Source organism: Halichoerus grypus, chromosome 9 (assembly GCF_964656455.1).
Source record: "Halichoerus grypus chromosome 9, mHalGry1.hap1.1, whole genome shotgun sequence".
Classification (NCBI taxonomy): Eukaryota; Metazoa; Chordata; class Mammalia; order Carnivora; family Phocidae; genus Halichoerus; species Halichoerus grypus.
Window position 1 is genome coordinate 60,532,958 of NC_135720.1, and position 24,292 is coordinate 60,557,249.

Sequence of the window (24,292 nt, forward strand, 5' to 3'; positions counted from 1 at the left end):
GTAGGAAAGATAAAGAAGGAACATTTTATTGAATACCTAATATGTGCTACTTTCATTTTGCCTACATTCAACTACTGTTTATTTTTTAAGAGTTTCCCTGAAGCCCCAAGATTGGCACCATTTCTAAGATAGACAGATTTGCTTTGTCCAGATTTCAGTGACTAATTTGCAAAGCTAATTTAATCCATACTATAGCCCTTCCTTCTACAAACCCTCATTGAACGCCCACTCTGTGCTTGACGAGTGAGTATCATTACCTTTATTGTTCCAGAGGAGCGGACCCCAAGAGGCCGGTTGTTGCGCTTGGCAACATGGTGAAGATTTAAATCCAGGCCCGTCTGACCACCCAAGCCTAATCTCTTTGCTGAGCACAAATGATGGGATGACCATATACACCCATCAAACTGCCCCCGCCTGCATCACTGCTGTCCTCTCCTCCTCCCATACTCCACCAGAAACTAGGCGGTAAAAGGAGATCATGCGGAGTAAAGTGATACAGGAGTTCTGATCACCGACACTGTTTCTAACGTGTGATTGGCCTCATAGATCTAACTCTCCATAGAAGTATTCACATTTTAAAATAGGAACTCCGTTAGCTATAAATGTGCGGGGGATACCTTTGTCCTTTAAAAGAAGGTTTTGTCTGAAAAAGGTTGTTTGACCATTAGGGCCACACAGGATGGAAATGGACTCCCTGGCTGTGGCTGTACGGGTCTAGATTTGGTGGGCATCCCGAGGACATTATCAACAGTCAGGGGCCCAGAAATGCACATCTAGCACCGGTCCTGGTACACACACTATCAACATTCTTAGGTGGGTCAGTTTTCCTGATGAGTTGGTAGCTACAGCCTACTGAATTTATTAAATGTTGGACATTGTCCTACTTTTGAAAATGCTTGAGATAATTTACGGGTTAAACTTGGTATGATGTTTCAGGATGAAATCAACTCTCTGAAGGAAGGAGAAGCCATCAGGGGTTCCAGGCATCACATTGACTCTGTTTTCTAGAAGCAAAGGCAAACAAAGACATTGGTTTATAGAAGTCTCACTTTCTGACAACTCACAATATACACATTTATTCACAGAGATAATTACTATATGAAAAATACCTTCTTTTTTACAATTAGATTTGAGCAAGAATTTATGGAGTCCTGCTTGTAGAGCACACTACAAAGATGCTGTTTAAAAATAGTATCTTTAATCAGGTCCTCTTAGATTTCTTTCCTCCCTGCAGATCTCCTTTCACTCCCTACTAAAGTGGGATTAGAAGATATATTCAACCTGCTTTATCAAGGACACCTGGAGGGTTCACAACTTGACCCTCTATGAGGGCAGAAGGCCCAAAATGGTGAATGACTTGCAGTTATCAGCTGTCTCAAATGAACATCTGTCATTCCATTCCTGATGATAATGCATTCAACAAGCAATCTCGAGTGTGGGTGCAAATGAGAGTTATAAATCCTGGATTGAGAAAAGTTTGGGTATCATGAACTCTCTCTATTGCTCTGTTTTTCTCAAATTCTTTGACTTACTTTTTGACATTTTGATATATACTCTTTCTGAGGCTCCTGGTTTAGACATTGGTTAAAGAAAATAAGAGTCACACCAAGGAGGCAACTTATTATCTTATAACTGTCCCCTTTGGACCTTTTATGTCTCTTGTCATAGAGCAGTTCTATAGGGCTCTTTCTTACTGCTCAGTGTGGAACTTGATATGCTATGAATCCTCTGGAGATTGAAAGGAGATCTTGGGGAAACAAGTTTCTGAGTCCAAGCTGGGTCTGGGGACTGGCTTTGATAAAAGACAAATGTTTTAGTTAGCTATTTCTGTGTAATAAACAGACAAACTTAGTAGTTTGAAACACTTATTTATTATTATCTCTCACGGTTCTTTGGATGGACTGGGCTCAGTGTCTCATGCAAGTACAACCGGGCAGAGGCTGGGACTGAGTCCTCTGAAGGCTCTGGATGTCTAAGATGGCATCTTCACTTACATGTCTCTCTCACCACAGAGCCTCTCCATCTGGGTAGCTTGTGGTGATCTGAGTAGTCAGCTTTCTTACCTAGTGGCTGGCCTTCCTCAGAGTGAGAATTCCAAGAGCCCCAGATGAAGCTGCAAGTTCTTCTATGACCTGGTCGCTGAGGCCATGTGGCATCACTTCTGCTGCATCCTACTGGCCAAAATGAGTCTCAGAGGCCAGTCCAGATTCGAGGGGAGGGGATGGACAGAGTATACATGGCAGGAGGCGTGGGTCACTGGGTAACCAACTTTAAAGACTAAAGCCACAGCAGGACAAGGATTTCTTTTTAGAATTTCTGACTAACCTGTGTTCTTGGCCTTTAGTAAATAGCCACAGTGATCGTGAGGGGATTGCCAGCCTGAAAACAGCCATGGTGAGCCCACTCTAAAGGCACAAACCACTAACTGTCCCTGATGTACCTGTAAAAAAAAGGCATAGAAGTCTGGTTCTGTGGAGAGGAAAGGTTTGGTTCTTTCTCAGAATTTATTATTTTAAAAACTGGCCAAGGCAATCGTCTAGGGGCATGATCCCAGACACACTTCGAAGCCCAGACCTATAAACAAGGGAATTGGGCTTCTGAGGTCCTACACCTGCATAAATTCCTGTCCTCACGGACACTCTTACTTGGCATTGCTTAATAAAGCCAAGTAGAATACAGAGGACTTAGGGCTATTTCTCTGCCCCATGCTCCCTTTGTGACATTCATTCCTATCTCAGTGTGGAGGAGTTTATTTATGAAATCAGCTTGTTGGCGCCTTGGATCACCCACCCTTTGTGCTCTGAGTGTGTGGGGTGTCAGACAGCTGGCTTGTGTGTGGGACAGGGGGGAGTGAGCAAGGCCAGGGCCATGCAGTGCTGCCCGAGAGACTGTCTTCCCCAACCCCCAACATTCACTGAATCTCATCTCTTCATAAACCTCTTCCTCATTTCCCATCCCTCTTTCCAATTTGAATTATAATAATAATTATGAGAAGAAAAACAAACATAACAACAAAAATAACAGCAATGGAGAAAGAGGGAATGAAGCCACTCAGAGAGAATTCCAGATTATAGGAAATGTACTTAGAGAAAGGAGAACCCTATACATGTACAGTTTCTGGACACCTTAACCCTGGTGAATTTCATGCCAGGAATGTAATTTCAAAATCAAAGAAACAGACATCCTGGGATGGTCACAGGAGAGTGGGTAGAATAAAGATCAACTTAATGAATGCATTGTGTATATAGTCTCTGAGGGTCATGATTTCAGGAGAGTGAAATAAGGGAAAGAGCAAGGAACGGAGTGTGGCAGAGAAGATAATAAAGGGAGAAGGGGGGAGGGAGCATCTGAGAAAAGCGTAGAGAAATCTAGGAAGAAAGAGACTGCTCTTGGGGAAGAAAATACAATCGCTACCAAACATGTTCCTCTCCATTTAAATGTTGAACATAAAACGATAGGTAAAGTTCACAATAGTAATTTTTCTGAGAGATAGAAGTAGAAGAAGATGTCAGAAGAGAGGATTGTGGGATAAATATGCATAGTCGCAGTGATATAGGGAGAAGGTCAAGGGCAACTGATTGTCCTATGGTGGCTTAGAAGCAAAAATCTTATGGATCGGGCTCATCTCCCCACTTTTCTAGCCAACAGTTTCGCTAATAGGTTTGCAATAAATGCTCCTGCCTGAAGAAGAATTTTTCACTGAAAGAGATGCGTTTCTGGAAACTCCCTCTGAATGAAGATGTAACCAAGGAAATAAGGGGTAGTGATTCATCGCGTGGTTTCGAGTCGATCCTGGCTCTCTCTGCCCCTTAGCAGTTCTGTGACCCGAGCGAGTTACTCATCCTCTCTCAGCTTCGGGTTCCTTATCTGTAAGACGGGGGCTCGCCGCGGAACACGCCTCCTAGGGCTGCGAGCAGGCCTCGGTGGGATGTGTGTGCAGACTGAGCACGATAATCTGAGACCGCAGTGCACACGGGCTGCTGTTATTATGACTCCCTTGCTGTGAGGAACAACAAGGCATTTCCGCGTTCTCGCTTCCGCGCCGGCTGAAGCCCTCCCCGAGCATGTACTCTCCCACCGTAGAATCAAAGCGTAGTTCTCTGCGCAGTACACTGATGTTAACGAAGAACTTGTGAGAGGCCACGAATGAGAATGTTTTGGCCGAGAGGCGGTGTTTACTCAGATATACTTGTTAAGCCACACAAAAACTTTTCCATTTTCCTGCCTCTCAATTAGCTCCAATTCTTGACTCCGCTGCTCCGAGGGTCCACTGGGCCGCAGGATTAAGCTGTACTTAAGTTACCTCTTTGCAGAAATAAACTCGTCTTCTTTCCTCTTACCCTTTCCGTACAATGGCACATTCCTACTAATTACACCATTCTCCATGATCCTCCAGGGTCCTCCGGAGAACAAGGAGAAGCAATGTTATAGGACATATACTTTTTTTTTATTATGTTATGTTAATCACCATACATTACATGTTAGTTTTTGATGTAGTGTTCCATGATTCATTGTTTGGGTATAACACCCAGTGCTCCATTCAGTACATGCCCTCTTTAATACCCATCACCAGGCTGACCCATCCCCCCACCCCCTCCCCTCTAGAACCCTCAGTTTGTTTCTCAGAGTCCATAGTCTCTCATGGTTTGTCTCCCCCTCTGATTTCCCCTCCTTCATTTTCCCTTCCTACTATCTTCTTCTTCTTTTTTTTTTAAACATATAATGAATTATTTGTTTCAGAGGTGCAGGTCTGTGACTCATCAGTCTTACACAATTCACAGTGCTCGCCATAGCACAGACCCTCCCCAGTGTCTATCACTGAGACATCCGATCCCTCCCACCCTCCACCACTCCAGCAACCCTCAGTTTGTTTCCTGAAATTAAGAATTCCTCATATCAGTGAGATCATATGATACATGTCTTTCTCTGATTGACTTATATCACTCAGCATAATACCATATACTTCTATGCTTTATTGGCCTCTGTTATCCATGGGCCTACCACTGAAGCTGAGCAAGCAGTCCAGATCCAAACGTGAAAACCCACTGATTGCCAATCGCACGAAGTCTGAATTCGATTAGAGTGCCAATTTCCTGCCCTTTCCTCTGTGCTCACAGAGAAAGGAACAGCTCTGAAGTCCCTAAGAGATGCTGCTTGATTTAAGCCCTGTGAAATTCTAACCAAAAGGTAATAGAAAGGAGAAACCAAGCTTATCAAATTTTCCTTAGGACAGTCAGTCGGCTTCACCTGTGGTAATTGGCCAAGTTCAGGCCGGCACTCCGACAAGCGAAAGGAAGTTGCCAGAAAGAACTACCAATAAATAACCCAGTGCTTCGGAAAACAACTTTTATGCTCTCTGGTATTGATTTAGAGGAGGTCTAAGAAAAGTGTACGAGTATACAGGGCTGGTAAATGAATTGGGGTGACTTTTTTGGGTAAATCATAGTTACTGGGTAATTAGGAGAAGAATTTTGATGCCACGAGGTTGTTAATTGGAGGAGGGACAATGTATGAAATGAAGGTTGGTTTCTATTACAGCAGTGTCATAGAGAAAGAAGCCAATGAGAGAGAGCACTGTCTTCTCCTTCAGATACAGATAATTTTACCTATTTATTGGAGCATTTCATAAGAAACAAAGGAGAGGAAAAAAAAAAGAACCTCACAGGTGTCCTTTTAATTTAATCAGTGCTTTTGATATTGTGACCAAAACTGCTTAGGCTGCAGGGCCTTCTGCTAAAAGGGCACCGCATAGAACCATCCTCTGGAAAGGTTTCAGGAATGAAAGTGTTTATGGCATAAATAGGGAGATGAATCTTAAATAGCTTACTCTGAAAATCTGATATGAAAAATAAGCAAAGCCATCAGAGCGTTGCAGGTGGGTTTCACGGGCATATCCCCGCCCACGTCCGCTCTGCCAGGCCTGATGTACACACGCACACGACGGCCCACTATGGCTCGGTGAGTTCCGGGGAAATTGAAAATCGGAGTTGAGGGTCGCTGGATTCGTAGAGAGGACCAAGAGATCAAAGCGTTTCTGTCTTCAGCGGCCAGGATGAACTTGGCTGCTCTGGAGGACAGAGAGCAGTGTGGGGAAGACGCAAGCAGGCACGTGTCCTGACAGCTTTGCTGGCCCAGCACAGGGAGCGAGGCAGAAATTAGCACTGGTTCTTGTCCTTCCATCAAAGGGCAGATGACTCTTTGGGATCATCGGCTCAGTTTTTCTTTTGGTTTTTGTCTCATGCCCCAGGTGCGCTTCACATCAAAGTAAGAAATTCCAGAAGTGAGTTTTAATTCAATGCTACCAGTATTTATTGAGCACCTCAGCACCAGACGCCACTTCTGTGTCTGGCCACGTGGGCAGGTAGAGATGCAAAGCAGAGCCCAATCTAGAGCAGACTGTCCCATGCCTCTGGGAGGGAACATCCCATTCCAAGTTGTCCTACGCCCGAGGCTTGAGAAGTGTTCACAAATGGAGCTGTTTCTCTGGCGTCGTGTTAATTGAGGCACAGCCGAAAGGCCCCCCTTGACAGCATTTAGTACACGGGCGAGTCATTTCAGTCTCAGCGAATATGAGGGGAAAATGATTTCCTTTTATTGCAGGAAGCGGCACTGTGAGGAGATGGAGGGAATAGACAAGCAGCAGACATGTTATTAGGAGAGCCAGATCCTCCTGCTGTCCAAGGCTAAAACCTGGCAAGGGCCGGCCTCCACAACCAGGAGCTCTGGCCGTTGTCAGCTGCAGTGACTCTACAGTTCCTTTGAGGACCGGGAGAACGTGCCCGGGATAACAAAGATACACATGTAAATAAGAAGCCACTGGGGTTTGCAGGGTTTTGACAGTTCACCAGTGTCCATTTGTTGAATTCTGCATTAGTGAGGCAATAAGAACAGTCTCTGACCTTTTGTTATGAGCAAGAGGACCAACTGGGGACCTGAAATGTACATAATGACAAATTGGCAATAATATTAACAATAAAACTTTTGAGAAATGAGCTTTTTTCCCCCTTTTTGTCTCTCCCTGGCCTGTTTCCATCCTTAGCGTGGTCTCCCTGGGTTGGAAAAGCACACATCCCGGTTTTCTCTCTCTTGGGAGCCACGTGGTGTGTGAGCTGCCGATTGGCCATCTTTCTTCTGGTTCTTCCTGCAGTTTGCCTGAGGAGTTGCTATAAATCCCCTGGGAAGGCGTGGGGCCCAGTTCTTGGCTTCTGAGCACTTTCCGATTGAATAGGGATCACAGTCCTGAATGGGGAGAACTGCGTCAACATTTTAGCATTTTTAACATTGGAATCCAGAGAGCACAGAAGACGATGCCTCTCTTTCTTTAATTATGCTGTTCATCTGACACTGACCACGTAATAATTTGTCCTGTTACTTACCTGTCTGGGAACAGCTTTATTCTTTTATGATTATAAAAAGAATCCAGGCTTACCAAAAAATCTTAGACCAACAGAAATAACAATGTAAGCAATAAATTAAAAATCATTAGTGATTTCATTACCCAGAGGTAGCCATTGTTGATATTTTTGTATTCATTCTTCAACCCAAATAGTCCCCAGCAATGAATTACTTGAGTCAGTTGATTCATTTACATTATGGAATACTATGAGGACATAAGAAAGTAACTGAGATCTGTATTTGTTGATATAAAAAAAAAAGTTTGCTAAACAGTTTGCATAGTACCATTGAGTTTTTAACAAATGAATATCTGTGTAGAAACATTAAGCTAAGTCTTATTTCTGATTTTTTAAAAAAATCTTTGGTCTTATATAAACACAGCTGCAGTGAACATCTACATAAATTCTTTGGGAGTTTCCCATTACCATTTTTGTCTACCTCCTGTAGATAGGAGCTCTTTATATGTTAATGCATTATTTGAAATATGTATATATATATATATATATATATATATTTTTTTTTTTTTTTTTTTCTCAGTTTGTTGCCTGTCGTGTGACTTTATTCATGATGTTGCTATCGCTGTTTTTGGCCCTTAATAAGGTGTTAGATATTTATTTCTTTATTTTTAAAATTATTTATGTATTTATTTGAGAGAGAGAGAGAGATTGAGTATGAGAGAGAGCGGGAGAGAGAGAGAGCACGAGTTGGGGAGGAGCAGAGGGAGAAGCAGACTCCCCACTGAGCGCAGAGCCCAGTGCAGGGCTGGATCCCAGGACCCCTAGCCTAGATCATGACCTAAGCCCAAGTCAGACGCTTAACCTACTGAGCCACCCCAAGTGCCCCTAAGGTGTTAGATATTTATATAATTTTAGTTATTAGCAGTTTCCTTTATGTACAGTGCAGTGTTTAAGAACTCAGGTTTTCAAATCACACAGCCTAAGTTTGAATCCTGTCTTTGCTGCTTATTACCTGTGTGGTCTTGGGCACGTTATTTGCTATATTTGTGTGTCAATTTCCTTACCTGTAATGTGGAGATGACAGTGTTACTTACCTCCTGATGGACATTAAATAAGATAATACATAAAGAAAAGTGTCTGACACAGTAATTATATGAATCAATAAGTATTAACAATTATTTTTGTTGTTATTTCAGAGTAAATATGACAAAGAAAATTGCAAATAAAATATATTTGTAAGTTCAAGTTCAAATAGTATTTTAGAAATAAGTAAAATGAATCATTTTGGGGAAAACCAGTTGTGCAAATTACCAAGCCCAAAAGTACAAGGAGAGTGGAAAACAAGTCTGTTTAATACTATCTATAAGCTGTAACAGAAGAGAAACCTCTGGTTCTTTGACCATTCTAAGCACAGAAACAAAATACTGTTTGCACTCACTTGGAAGAAAAAAAATCTCAGCATTGTCTTCCAAAAAGAAGTGTCTAGGCTTCCTATAAGAAAATCTAGGACATCAAAACATCCCCCATATTAGGAGAAAAAGGTCATACATGGAGGTGTCTGTATGATCAACTTGGGGCAAGGCAACTGGTAGTACTTGGGGGCTGCCCTGCATGGTCAAGGTCGCCTCAAGGGTGGTACTCCACGGTAGAAGCGGCATGGAATCAAAAGTAAGAACAGAGGCGGTGGGCTTGGTTTTGAATAAATATGTAAATCAAGCAGGCAGAGTTGAGCATTTCTGGGGTGCTGATGCTTCCTGCTCATTTCTTGCCCCGTCGACATTGCTACATCAGAAACTCTGAGCAGGACGAGGGTGAAGGCGATTGACTCCCCTCATCGCTCAGTTGCTCTCCTTCCGTTGGCTATCGCTGGAAGGGCTGTGTCAGTTCAATTCCAGAGTGGGGATAGAACTGGTAGTCTACGATTTTTATTATTGTCATCACTAGTATACTAATCATCGTGATAAATATTATTAGTAAGGGTTTCTGTCATTGGTGCCATCCTGAGATTGAAAAATATTCATCTGTGTTTTCTTTCTTGTACTTCTGTAATTGCATTGCTTTACTTTAGATTTTCCGTGCTGATCATTTTCACATATGTGTTCTATCCCCCTGACTTCCTTTCTAAGCAACTGGAGGTCAGGAAAAATGTCCTTGTTCCTCTATGGCTGGCCTTGCACAGAGCAAATCTTGGTGGACCTTCAAAATACGTCTGTTGATAATGAGGGTGATGTGACATTGATTACAAAAGGCTTTTTTCCTTTGTGATTTTATGTTTGGTAAAGTTTTGGTTGGAATTTTCAGATGGTGCTCACTGTGACTGAAGAAGCCTGGATTGGGCCCTCTCAGGAAGTGGTCAGTGCCCTCCACACTTGGGGGGTGGGCTCTCGAGATGCTCTGAGGAGGGGCCTGTCAGGTAATGAACAGACATCAGGACTCTAAACCACATGACAGGCAGGACTCCCTAAATCGTTGCCTCCTTGTAAGCATATGAATGTGTGTGTGTGTGTGTGTGTGTGTGTGTGTGTGTGTGTGTGGCCCATCACTTTTATCACTTCTTAGGGCACTCAGGGATGAACAAATGAGAACTACTCCAGGTAGTTGTTGGGTTCCCGTGAACTCTGAGGACTCCATTGCCCCTTGTCCTTCCCCCGGCTTGTCTACTCTGCAGGGAGAGGAGAAGACTCAGGCAGAGGCCCTGAGTGAAGCTGGCTCCAGGGGCCACTGTGGACACTTACCGGCTCCAAAAGCAGATAAATGCTCTGGCTTCATTCTGATCCTTGTCTTACCCCACAGACTCATGGGAGGAGAGAGAAAAAAAGAGAAATTAGAGAACCGTCAGACCAGGATGGATTTCCCAGACCCTCTTTTCCCCCTTTGTTCTTATCACTGCCTGAAACAATGATTTATTTCTCCATGCATATGTTTAAATATGTCTCCTTATACCAGGTTGTGAATTATGTGGGAGCAATCTCATCTATCTTGTTCACCATTTTATCCCCAGCAAGAAAAATAATCTTTGGCACATAGTAGGTGTTCAATAAAGGCACATTTCAATTAATAAGTGGACAAATTCATGCTGAATTATTTTTGACAGCATTAAATATGTCCACTTAGCTAAAGTCTTCAAAAAGTGCCAGAAATCATCAAGGACAGGTAGTGTTGATTGCCCATTCACACCCACACAGCATCTGGATACATGCATAGAACATACTAGGGGCCCAAGACTTAGAAGAGGCAGAGCCCATATCCCCTGCGTACTTCCTGAAATACTGTTTCCAGGGAAGTGCAGTTCATTGTGCAGATATAGAATAAATATTTATAGGTGATTAATTGAAGTTACAAGCACACTGTTTATGCTAATCTAATCATTACTCAAGTTGGGATCTATTTTGATATTCTCAATGTCACCTAGTAGCAATTCCAGTAACCATTGTCCTACACACAACACCCTTGCTCATTCAGAAGGCTCAGGTCCATGCCATGTGGAAGTGAGGGCTCCTCATTTCGTCTCTCAGTGAAGTCTTCCTGGTTATTTGTCCTTGCAGATTCCATGAAGTTCTGGAGTCCTGTTAGAGCTCCTACTCCTGGGGGTAGAGGGATGAGGGGAAGGGAAGGAAGAAAAGATTGACATTTGTTTATGTAAGAGATATTTATTAAGTGTTTCTCAGTGCCAGAGACTGTGCTGGCTCAATGTGGGAACCTGGGAGAACTGAGGTCGTCTAGCTAGAGAGGGAAAGCTGAAGGAGGGAGTCAGCATGAGCTTTCAAGCATAAGGTGAGGTAGAGGAGGTGATGGTGAATGGCTTTCTTCATCTCAGCCAAGGGTAAAGCAAAAGCCTTAACAACAACCCAGCAACATTTGGATTAGAAGTGACTGTAAATGGATTGAGGTAAGTACAGGGGCCATATTTTCTAAACTAGAAATTGAGACACATGGTCTGACACACGATTGGACAGATGGATGGAATATTTTGGCTTATGACTGTCCCAGAAAAATCTCTTACAGATGGCTTAGGTGTAATACACAGCCATCGACATGTTATGACTTGAGGGGCATGGAGAAAATGTTATGCCCTTCTTCAAAATATCTTTTCTGGTGCTGCGCATTCCACTATTAAAAATTTATTTCTGTGTCCTGTGGAGACCTTTAGATATTCCATCTTGTATGTAAGATCTTAAACACTTGTCAAGTTATGGATTTGGGGGGGTTCAACTTTGAAAGTAAAGGTATGCAGGAACGGAAAACCTGTGGGAAAGAGTGGTGGGGTAGTAGGGAAGAGAAATGTTCTTATGTTGCCTAGACCTGGCTTCCTCCACAAGAGTTGCCAGACAGTGTCACAAATACCCAGAGAACTTGCGAATTTCCTTCATGGAGATTTGAAAGGAGAGATGGCTGGCCAAGGGGCAGCCTTGCCTGGCAGGCCCAAAGCCCCAAGCCAGCAGTGCTTAGCTCATAGTTGAGCAATGGTTATGATGCATAAACATGCACTGGACCCCTGCCATCCTGGGCATATCCAATTCTGTGACTCCTGAAAGTATGTTCACATTATTGTCATCTCAATAAAGCAAACTCTGGCCTTTAAACTGGCAGAATTCGGGGGGGAGGGCAAAATTTTGTGTGAGCTCATGACAGAATTTCACATTCTTATTTATGCCTCATGCCTGCTATGATTAAATTTAAAAACTATCATCTCTTATAGAAAAAAGAATGAAGAAAAAAGACCTTGAAAGATGTCACGTTTGGAAATAATTACTTCATAAATACACTGGGGTGGAGAGTAGCTGAATAATCAGAATGTTCCCATCCTGCCCCATTCACGCACTGGCCACAAGCTATTCACTATGGATGTGGCATCTCAGCAGACATTTCATAGGGAGACATTTCTTAATGAGCTTTGCGTGATTGTCCATCTTGACCGTACGCCACTTTGTTATCATACAAAGGCAAATGCAAGAGTTAAAGGTATACTGTGCATACAAGCTATTGGGGTAGGTTCCTCTGCTAGAAAAGAAGCCACTTGAAAGAAGGGTTCAGGTTTTCTTTCTTTTTGTGTTCCATCCCCTCTTCCAAACACAAAGTGATTTTTAACACGGTAGGCAATTATCTCATGCATCAATGAATGGCTCCATAAGGCAGAAGACCTTTTTAATCAAGGGATTTTCCTAACGCCTTCTCATGACTCCCCTGAGATTTTTTTTTTGACTTCTATCTACACTAACACTTGGACAACTCATGAAAGAAATATCTCAAAGATGGGCCAGAAAAGGCCATATTAAAAAATAAAAGGAGGAGGCCTCACAATGTTCTCACGCCCCATATAATTTCTTCTGTAGCCATCAGTGACTGTTGACTATATGGCCGTTTCCAGGCCTGTGAATCTGTGAAAGCTCATCCTGCAATACAACTTCAGCTGGAGAAATAAAATCAAACCCTCCTTTTCTTTACCTAGACTGGGAGCAACCGGCAGACAGAGAACATACCCATTTCCTGGGTACTCAGCCTGGTGCCTGGCATCTAGTGGGTGCTCCATATTTATTTGTTTGTGAAATAAACAGAAGAATGAAAATTTCTAGTGGTTTTAGCATGGATTAAGAATCCTTTGTTTAACTGCCTTGTGGAAAACTTTGAATAAATCACTATCCCTATTATACATGCTCATCACTTTTGGCACTCTGAAAAACAGATCGTGATTTCATTTTAGGGGATGCTAAGGGAGGAAATACAGAGACATGACAATGTGGAACATCCCAGGGCCTGGGCAGCTTTCTGACTCATAGTACAGGCTTAATAAATATGCTTTAAGTTAATATATGTGTGTATGTGTGTGTGTGTATTATATGTTTCTTCTTAACTGGTATGTTTAATATAACCTCTGAAACTTCAAGCTTGATAAGCACAAAGACGGTGCTATTACTCTAAGTGCTCAATAGTGGGCTTTCAGAAACTAGTAATACATATTTTAAAAATTATGGTTCTTTGGTTAGCCATGCTTTTGTGTAGATGCTTTCTGTGATAGAGGTGAGCTCTTGTGAGCTCCTTCAGGGGCAGAAGAGGTCTGGAGTGCTGGGAACTGTGAGCCAGAAGTCATTCAACACACACGGCAGTGGTGGGGAGCAGGTGTTCAAGAGGGCACGTGACAGCTGAGTGAAGCAGCTCGTCTTCGGTGGGGAGGCCCGAAAGGCATGGACTCTGACTGGGGTTTCTAGCTCCTCTATGTCAGAGGGAGGCCAAAAGGCCATTTCTCTTATTTTCCTAATACAGAAAATAAGTTACTGTGTAAATCAAAGTCTTCAGGTGATAACTATAGAGTAGGCGGTAAGGGATTCAGAATAATTTGACAGCGTTTAAGTTGATGTGCAGGGGATAGGTTTGATCCTTGCTGTGGCCTGTTCTTTATGGGTGAAAAACACACTGGTTCTATTGCTGAGACGTGAGCTGGAAAGCAATGCAAACCAGGGTGTGTGTGTCGTGCGCCCGCGTGTGGTGTGTGCATGTGCATGTGTATTCTTGGTCTGGAGGAAACGTGTGGGGTGATTTTTCTGGTGGTAGGTTAATCTTTTCCCACATAAACAAAGGGGTTTGATAGGAGATATAAATACCCTCCTAGCTTAAGAAAAAACAGCATGCTGCATTGTACGAAGTATCTAACTGAAGAAAATTAGAAGTAAAATAAGGAAAGAAGAAAGAGACAAGAGAGAGGCTCATTTAAGTGTGTGTTAGTCAGGATTCTCCAGGGAAACAAACAATGGGATGTCTGTCTGTTTCTCTCTCTCTCTCTATCTAGAAACTTATTTTCAGATTTATTCTGAGGAATTGGCTCACATGATTGGGGAGTCTAGCAAGTCTGAAATCTGTAGGGTGGGTCAGAGGGCTGGAGATGTACGGAAAAGTTGATGTCTTAATTTGAATCCAATGTAGTCTGTTTGCAAAATTCCCTCTTCCTCAAGGGAGGTCAGTCCCTGAGGACTATTCTATTTAGACCTTCAACTGATTGGATGAGGCCCAGCCAAATTATGGAAAGTAAGCTTTCCTCAAAGTCTACTGATTTAAATGTTAATCTCGTCTTAAAAAGCCTTCACAGAAAGATCTAGAATAATGTTTGACCAAATATTTGGATACCTTGGTCTAGCCAAGTTGACACACAAAATTAACCCTCACAGAATGCATCTACATACAGCTCAAATGAGGTTTCTTGGCCGCACATATAGTATGCATTTGTGAGCCTCCTGAAAGACATGTGGGAAAAGATGTTTCCACCTCTCCAGGAGAGGGAACTAGAGAGATTCTGCAACTCTGCAGGCAAGTATAAATCTGCCCAAGATCTAGGACAGCTGAGATATGGGCCAGTAGTAGGCCTAAGCAGTCCCAAATAAAACTTATATTTGTATTTAGCTTGTTGATGATATCATATCATGATATATCACACTTTTGTAGTTACTTGTCTATATGTAATTTAGATTTTTATTAACTTTTACTTGTAATGTCGTCTAAAATGTGCATTAAGTTTCACGTAATCTTCAATATACTTTTGTACCTTCAGATTAAGAAACTCAGAGTGAATGGGCTATATCTAAGTTAAATCAGGGTGGAGATTCCAACAACTCATATGGTCCTAAACTCTGCTCAGGTGGAATCGGACTAACTCTGGCACAGCAGAGAAACCACAAGGTTTGATGCAAGCTCTGCATGATAGATGGCCATTTAAATGATAAAACCATCACTTACAGTTTCAGAAACTCAGTGTTTCCATCTGTTAAATGGGGATCATGATATTTCCCTGGAGGGTTATTTAGAGTATGAAATGAGATCATGCAACCAAAGCATCTAGTGTGGTTCCTGGAAAAAAAATGTTGGTGCTAAATAGTTATTGCTTACCTTCCTCCTGGGTCAGTCAGGTTGGGGTATATGGCAAATATTGTTAGTTGCCTACCTAATTTCCCTTCTTCCCTTCTTTCTTGGTTCAAGCCAAATCCAGTTAAAGAAACCCATTTCCCAGCCTCCCTTGTGGTTATGAGTGCCATTTAACATGTTCTGTCCAATGAGACATAAGTGGAAGCCATCTCCTTTGCTGATAAAGATGCCACTTCTTTCTCTTTGTCACTTCCTTCTTCTCTCTACCTGGTATGCAGATATGATGGCTGGAGCTTTGGCAAGCATTTTGTGACTATGAGAAAACAAACAAGAACTCCAGAGGTCTCAGCAGCACTGATCTGTGCAACACTGAACCAATACCAGAAACTATTTTATCAGGACAACTTCTACTTGAGTAAATATAAGTTTCTATTTTGTTTAATCTACTATTTAATTGGATTTTCTGTGAGTAAAAGTTGACTGCAATCCAGCTTATGTGGGGGTTAATCTTAGCAATATTAAATATGATTTTTAAAAAGTTCTGTTAGGAATATTATTGACTACGCAGGTAAAACTTCACTGTAAATATCTATTACTGGTGTTAGTAAACTATGCCATAAGATCCAAAGCATCTCCTCCCACCCCCTGCTTCCCATGCCCTGCTACTTTAAATACTTGCCAAAACCCAGTGGATTCCCCTCCTTACATTTTGCTTCTTCCAAATCCTACCCACCTTAATTTTTACTCAAATCACCCAGAAGGAATTATCTCTCAACCATTAATCTCTATCATTACATGCCAAAAAGAAAAAAAAAATGATCGATAGTTTTCTGCTTTCATAAAAATAAATTTAAGTATTTCTATAACATTTAAACTGGCTTTCTAAAAACAGAATTCTATGCCTTTCATTTGAGGAAGACTTAGAAGTTGCCTCACAGGTACAAGGTACCAAGTCTGAAGTACTACTACTCTTGGTCGCTGGTCTGCAGTGAAATGAAACAGACAGTGACAACAAGCATTTAGAAGCATTCATAATGATTACATGCAACTGAAAATTCATTTTATTTTTTTGTATTTTAACAGAAGTCATAGTCCATTATGAATTGGAGACTTGAAAAAAGATTTCTTCCTTCCTCCCTCCCTCCCTTCCTTCTTTTAAAACCATAGATAGTTTGAGAAACACTGGTGTAATGGGTTAGTATCAGGTAGTATAAAAAGTCACTATAGAGTTTATAATTATTTTCAAAATTAACCTTTTTAAGACGATAGTATTCTCACTGTGTGAGAAATAAACTTAGCGAGGGTTTAGAAAGAGAGGATTTGTCAGTTACTTAAACACATGCACGCACACATGTACACATAGGCACACCTTCTGTGGGTGGGAACCCAAGTGAATACTCGCTAGAACAACAGCTTCTTATTTTTCTTAACTAAATGTGATTGCCCCTTTGCTTATATAAATTAATACTTCAATACACAGAAAGGTAATGAATTATTCTCAGAAGTAGGACATAATAGTATCTACAACACATCAAGAGAAATTTAGAAATAGGACTATCTAAGATAATGAGAGGCAACTGGGAATCTGGGGAAGAGGGGAATTTGACATATGGAAGTAATTATTATGAATTTTAAATTATTTGCTAAGTATAGCAACATCGAGATGCTTTTGTTAACCAACTTAGACTTTTTTTTTTTTAAAGAGAATACCAAAATGTGGAGCAACTACAGGTATTTTGTATTCTGAAAAAAATAAAAAATCTTCAATCCTGTAACACTTTTGAGAAAATCTAGGACTGATCTGGATGGATGCATTGGTTTGTTTTGCTGTGATACAATCATTGTTCTGAGAAAAACTGTAAACCATGTCAGTCGGATGATATAGGGTATTTTGGCTTGTAACTTCTTGCCCAAAGCTTTCCTGTTTTCTTTAAAAAGAAAAATATTTCATAAAAAGAAAAATATTTGTGTGCTGTTTACAAAGACTTCGGGGTGCTGCTTGCCATTTTAGCTACTAACACAAACAACCTTGACAATCATAATCTATTTTTTTATCCTTTTTTGCCTCAGGCAAGTAAGCAGTCATCAATTATAGGCCCTCACATGAAATACAAATTTAGCACCATGGAAATGAAAACTAAAGCAATTTGTACCTTTACTATTCCAAGGGGAATCATTCTTGGTCTATTTACTATGAAATATTCCCTCTATCTTATACTCTTCTAAGTTATATCAATGTCATCGACCATAACTTGAATCATAATGAGTACATGATACCCTTGCATGACTAGAATCATGTCATCATTATTAGATGACCTATTTAGCATATGTGGTTAAAAATGCCATTGCCTTTTTATTTATTGACTTATCTCAGAATGCCATAGGTTATATCAGGACTGGGCTCCTGATGTGTTCTTATGAAATGGTATAGTGTTTTGTTGATTTTTTTTAACCTATATCCACTAAGTATATACACTGAGCCATCCACACTGTTTTAAAATATTTCTTTACACACCATATTTTTTCCCTTATGACTTTTATTATCAATGCCCCTGGAAAAAAATGTAAAACATGGGCAAAGAAATGTGATGGCCTGGTTTCAAAAGCAGTGGTAGACTTTAAGAGGGACCTCAAATCAGGAAAGATGTCAGTGAGAGAAACAAACCTTTCTTCCTGAACCAATGGGGGTCAGATGGATGCCTAGTATGTTTGTCTTCCCTGAGGTCCATGTACATTTGTGACGGAAGGACTAAGTGGATAGTACTCCCTGAGGATGGGTCTGATAACACCACATCCAAGGTCAGAAATCTTGGCATGATACCTGGTCTTATGTTGACAAATGAGGATGTATAAGGGAAGAAAGAAGCATTTGCTTAGGAAGGATGCTAGAATGCATTCTTACTTGGACTCTTCCACTACTGAAATCTCTATTTGTTCTGGATCATTAATTCCCGCTATTGCAGTTCCCCTGTCCCTAATTTCCCCAGGCCATTGTTCTCTGCTCTTCAGGATGGATCAAAATGCCCCCAGACAAGTTATTCTCTCCATTTTGGAAGAACTCACTGTCTTGGGTCCTTTGACTTCTTCTCTGGCTTTTTGTTTCTTTTCAAATTCTATTCAAGTCTCACCTTCTGTTTCCCAAGTGTTCTGTGGAACTTGTTCTTAGTGTTTGTGGGTCTGTTTACTTACTTGCTAAGTCTGCCTGCACCATTTCCAAGGACTTAAAAGAAACCAGGGTAGATTTTTAAAAAATTAAGCAGCATGCCTAATGAACAATTGAATATTTGGATAAGCTTTGTCCTCTTGTAGATGGTTATTACAGAATTTGGGTTTGTAAGGAAATTTTGAGGTTTTCTATCTATAATATGATAACATCAGTGATTCTACAACATACTTATTTTCTGACTTGCTTAACGATCATACTAGAATAGTTGCGCGATACCTAATTAGAGATATAGGTGGGAGTTTTACCAGTTAATATAATGATAAATTAACTAGAAACTGCTCAGGTTAGCTGAGCCATCCTTGTATGGCCTGAGTTATCTTTATAGACCATACTGTGGGTAGCAAGAGAAGGTGAGAATATTTGAATGGGTAGTATTTCTTAAGGTAAGGAGATGATGCATAAACTATAAGTTAGGTTAAATGAATCCACTTTTTACTTTTATTATATAATTGGAAGAAAATACTTCACCCTCTGAACCATATTCTCACCGTAATGCTCATTAGCTCATGATTAAGTCTTACTGTAAGATGCCACACTTGTTTTTCAGACTAAAAACTTAGTTTACTGAAACATGACTTATCCTTGATTGACAATAATCTGGCTATTCTAGTTAATGCCCCCTTTCTTCCTATTTTCCTCAGTAGCTTCTTCTTTCTTCAAAGTAGTAGTGTTTGTGAATGTGGCTGTGATGCTCATTCCAAAATCAAAGTCAGATCTGTTACCAAGAAAATCATATAACTCTGATTCCTAACTGTATGCCCCTCTGACTAGTGTGTTTTATTGCAAACTTTTTTATATATGTTAGTCATTGGACCAAGTTTGTTGTTTTTTTTCTTGAGCATGTGGCACAGTGAGTTGCAGAGATCTCTAAGATGATTCTCACTGTCCTGTGCAGGAGGACTTGCATTTCTGAATAGAACATACACCAGAAATAAAGGTCTGGATTGCAGCTTTGATATCAAAGCAATATGTTTCAATTGACTAAGCAGGGCCTAACCATTTGGATAAAAGCATGCAATATAACAGTTAATGAGCTATAAAAAACCCCTCATTGAGCATTAACCCTTTGGAGCACATAAGTATGTATGTGCATCATCAATATTTATTTAGGTGGTAATATGAAAGCTTTCAGGGCCACATTCTGTTATTATTAAAGTTTATGATTAGCTGTTTATACATACATGGGTGGAAAGCAAGAAATCTGATTCTAAAATCCATTGCTCTGATCATGAAACGTTCTTTAAAGAGAAATTTGGAACTGAGATAGAAACTGGAATGTAGGATAAGAGTCACTCCATCAAACAATACATGTTTAATAAATAGCTTTCTTGTGTGTAGGCCTATGTTAAGGTATGGTAGACGTATTGAAAAGAGTCCAAGTCGTGGCCCCATGCCTCAGAAGTGATATTAATAGACGATAAGACTCGTAGTTGTGAAGCAATTTAAGAGTTAATGGTGTGACTTTGAAAGCACTGAGCTCAGAGTGGGGAGGGAGAACATAACCGTCTGGGATAGTTGGGGAAGGCTTTATGGGACAGATGGTTCTTGATCTAGACTTTAAAGAAAAGGCTGCATTGGGATCAAGGGAGACAAAACTGAGCCGAAGCCTGGTAAAAGGAATGAATACGATGTGTTCATGGGGGAGACCAACAGGGCTGGAGCTGAAGAATCAAAGCATGGGGGAGACCAACGGGGCTGGAGCTGAAGAATCACAGCACACGAACACAGAAAAACCTGATTTAGTGCCCTGACATGGCACTAGCTAGAAAGCTGTGGTTTGAACGACAGACTCTGATTCCTGTTGCTGCTGATGCAGAGAACGTTAAAAATTAGCCTCTGTTGGCAAAGCAAATGGGGAACCATTAACATCATAGAAGTGGAGCCCAGACTCCAGAGCTTGAGAGTTGAAGAGAATGTCAGGTCTGCAGAGGGAAAGGCATGTCCTTTGGGCACAGAGGGCTGGCTCTAGGCTAATGAGTGAAATACGGACGTATATCTTTGGGATCTCTCCTTTATCCCTCTCTGTGCTTCTCCCATAGTCCTGGTGTCCTGCTCTGACTTCAACTGCAAAAGCCTTCTCTTTTGCTTTGCCTTATTTCAGACTAGCAGGAGTTTCACTTTCCTTAGCCTCTCATCCTGAACGTTAGAATCTCTGTGGTTCTGCCAACTATTCAGCGTACACAAAAGAAGGATAGCATCCTGTGCCTAGTGACCTTGGTAACAATCTCTCTTCCCCTTTTTTTGGTGAACATTTTAATATTCTTTGGTTAAGGAAGTCTTTCCATGTCCCTAACATCCAATCATGTTGCCCTCCCCCGACTTAGTGTTTGTATAGCACTCATGCTTCATAGAGTCTGTTTTACCTAATTAAATACAATTACCAAGCCCTTATTAAAAGATATAATTTTTTTGGTGTTGGCTAACTAATTCAGTTATTTAAATCATGGTATTAAAGCACATTTTCCCTGTATAGGCCATTTAACCTCACAGAGATAAAATTGTTATTCTGTGCACCCAAATTTTATTCTTAGCCTAAAAAAAAAAAAAAAAACCCTATATGAGCCTTATAAAGGGATTCTGGGTGGTCTATTGCCCCAGCCCTCACCAGTACTCCGTGTGGGTATCACGGCATCATTTCAGAGGTGGCAGAATAGAGTTGTGGCCAGTAACATCAGATGTGTATATATAAAACTGCCTTTCTTTTTGGTCCTAGACTTTAAGCGTTTCATCACAGAAAATGATTTGCAATCTCCAGGCTTGCTCCATGAGTTCTACATTGGTTATTTTTAAAAATGGCACAGCAGGTCAGCAGTCTGAATGATTATGACCAGATTCCAGACCTGAACTTTCCTTTAAGATTTAACTTTTGGGAAAGAAAATGGAGAGAAACAAGTGTATGAAATCGAGTTTCGAGAGTGTGGGGTTATAAGAGGAAAATAGCAACTGCACTCAGTTTCACAACACTGTTAAATTTCTCAATTGAACTTTGGTAGTAATGATTAAAAAATGTGAGTGAACGGTTTTAGACATCATACAGCTGTGAGTTGCCCAATGCCAAACTCTGGCTTGGTGGTGTTCATCATTGCCTCATCTGGTGTTCTGCAAGGCTGGTACCCAATGAAGATTGGTTTACTGAGTAATTGAATGATTGAAAAGTGAACTTTTTATTCTAGTTGATGATTTAACATTTATAATTATTTAACATTTGACATAAAGAAAATTGAAAACAAGGCAAATCAAATACAAATCTAAATGTTAGTCATTAGCAGCCTCTCTTCTCTCATGTCACCAGAATTAAAGGACATTTCTTATGATTAACTAGAATTAGCTTTTTTTCTATTTTTCAAAGTTGAAAAGTCTATATGAAACTATGTTTAATGCTTTAAAATTAATAGACTAATGTATTAACCCATTTTAAAATGACTTACAAGTAGTCCATGTGAAATGCAAAATTGTTTAAGTATTATATGTTATGTTAGAAAAGCCATATAATTTAGAAGACTTTGTAGATATGGTTTCATTTTTAACTGACCTTTTCTAAAACATGTTACTATGTGTTTCTGTACTATGTATAGAAGTTTGATTGGTTACTTTTTCCTTAGATAAAGCCTGGTCATTTCTGGAAGACATTTATTGCAGAAATTTAGTCAGTTCATTCTTTAAAAGATTATTGTCAATTCATGATACATGTCATTGTTGACATAAGAGGTGGGCACAAAAATGGCATCTATCATTTACCATTTTAAGGCTCCTCACTAGACATTCCAGCACAATTTATTAAAAATCCATCCTCTTAAACTAATATAAATGTTATACAGGAAAAATCATTAATTCAGTGAATTTGGAATTGCTTCTTTATGGTAAAATATCTCCAAACATCACATCCTCTGTCATGATCTAAGGCCAATGCCATCTAGTATTTTTGTTTAGTGAGAGTACTTTCTGTAACTCATGGGATAAAGCATCACTTCATACCATCTTGTGTTCTCCTCAGTGTAGGTAGGACCACTCCAGCACATCAGGAGCAATCTTGAAGGAACCTGGCTTAAATATGAATTTCAGAAAATGTCAGGCAAAAACATGTACATAAAATTTAATCTCCTATTTCATACTAGTTCTTTTTGAAATCCAAGCTGACATTCCTTTTTAGATAGGCAGAGCAGGCACTATTCTTACCTAATACAATAAAGATCCATTTCCTTTTTGAAATTCCTGTCATAGTAGATGGTAATAATAATGGCCTCTGATGAATCATGCCACCCCACGTCCATGCCGCTCGTACTGTTGAGAGGTAGAGTCTATTTCTCCCCACCGTTCAATCTGAGCTGCCCTTGACTTGCTTTGATGGATAGAATGTAGCAGAAGTTACAATGGCAAGAGCTCCAGAGATATTTTGAGGATGTAGCTTCACCTCCTTGGAGCCCTGAGACCATCAGTCTGTGTAGAACCCCCGGAATGAGAGATCATACAGTGACAGAGTTCTGGTCGTCCCAGCCAGCAGTCAGCACTAACCATCAGACATGGGAGTGAGGCCACTTTGGGATATCCAGCCCAGACCAGCTGTAACTGCACACGTGAGCCCCGCCAAAACAGCAGAAGAACCATCCAATTGACCTGCAGAATGATGAGAAATGATGAACTGTTCTGGTGTTAAGCTACTAAGTGCTGGGGTTACAGACATGCCTGAAACACCAATGAAATACTAAAATTTGTCACGTCAGAAACACCCGACCTCTGTAACAGCCTAAATAACATTTTACACTATTTTTCCAATCAAGTCATGCTGACTGTTGCCAAAATCATCTAGCTGGCTGGAAACCTTCAGCATTTCATGAAGGATTGTTGAAGTTTAATTTGCTGCAGAGATCATTCCAGGACTCTGTATTTTTTGTTGGGCCTTTGGCCACACAGTGGAATGTTCTACAATTGAGCTGTCTTTCATATCCAAGGTAACCCAAATTACTTCACAAAGGAATGTACTAGAGGGTAGTGTCTATGCAGGCCATAAAAGGACAATTATGTAATAGCTCATACACCACTTAGGATTTTAGAACTTGTCTTACTGAGAGGAAGTGTGAAGAAAAGAGAGAATAATAAATGAAAACTGAACCACAAATATAGAGAGGAAGTAATATATTAATTACAATAGTACCCAAACTTCCCATGCAATCTTTATACTTTTGCAACTCATTTTTAATTGACATCAATAAAATGCTAGTTAAGTGAGTCATAATTCAGTTCTGGAAGAGTCCTGCATAATTACATGCATTCCTTATTTCCATGTAGCAGGAAATAATAGGGAATAGCATTCCTTATATTATTATTTTGAATTAGTTCATGCTACATTTCTTTAATGTCTTTAATTTACATTACAATGAAATTTACCTACATTCAAAGTACCTTCTGATAGAGCCCACATATATTGGTGCCATAGAAAATAAAACCATCTGCGTCATGCACACACATAATTCATATTGCAGCAAAATCACAAAAATCTCATTAGCGGATTATATATTTCCCCTGTTATCACCCCTTTAAGTAAATTCTATAAAAAATGTAGAAAAACAACAGCTTATATGTCTCATAGCAGAACTGAAGTGGGGAAGGATCCTACTACCAAGCGCTCTAGATTCTTACTGTTATCCCAGGCACCGAAGAAGGACAAAAACTATTTCATCTGAGCTAGTTTGTTGTCACCTCTGACACAAAGTATTAGGTCTATGTCAGACAAATTAGTTTGGGGTCAAGGTTTTATTTTTTAGAGCTCAAATCTTGCCTCCTTCCCTTTTGCTCAAATAATACTCGTTCCAAACATGTATGGATTCCTTAATGTCATTCAGTGTGTTGTGCCTGTGCATGAAAG

General features: G+C 40.4%; 1 long non-coding RNA gene across 5 annotated transcripts in view; it reads left to right on the forward strand.

Annotated features, from left to right (window-relative positions):
- The window catches only part of LOC118538888 (uncharacterized), a 138,278-nt gene that overhangs the window by 11,343 nt on the left and 102,643 nt on the right, over positions 1-24,292 (forward strand). Inside the window, exon 2 of one of the 5 annotated variants that reach the window (XR_013441175.1) lies at positions 15,482-15,618. The exons of the other annotated variants lie outside the window; for them this stretch is intronic. This is a non-coding gene — a long non-coding RNA (uncharacterized LOC118538888). The remainder of the gene's footprint in view (positions 1-15,481; positions 15,619-24,292) is intronic. 5 annotated transcript variants of the gene reach the window in all.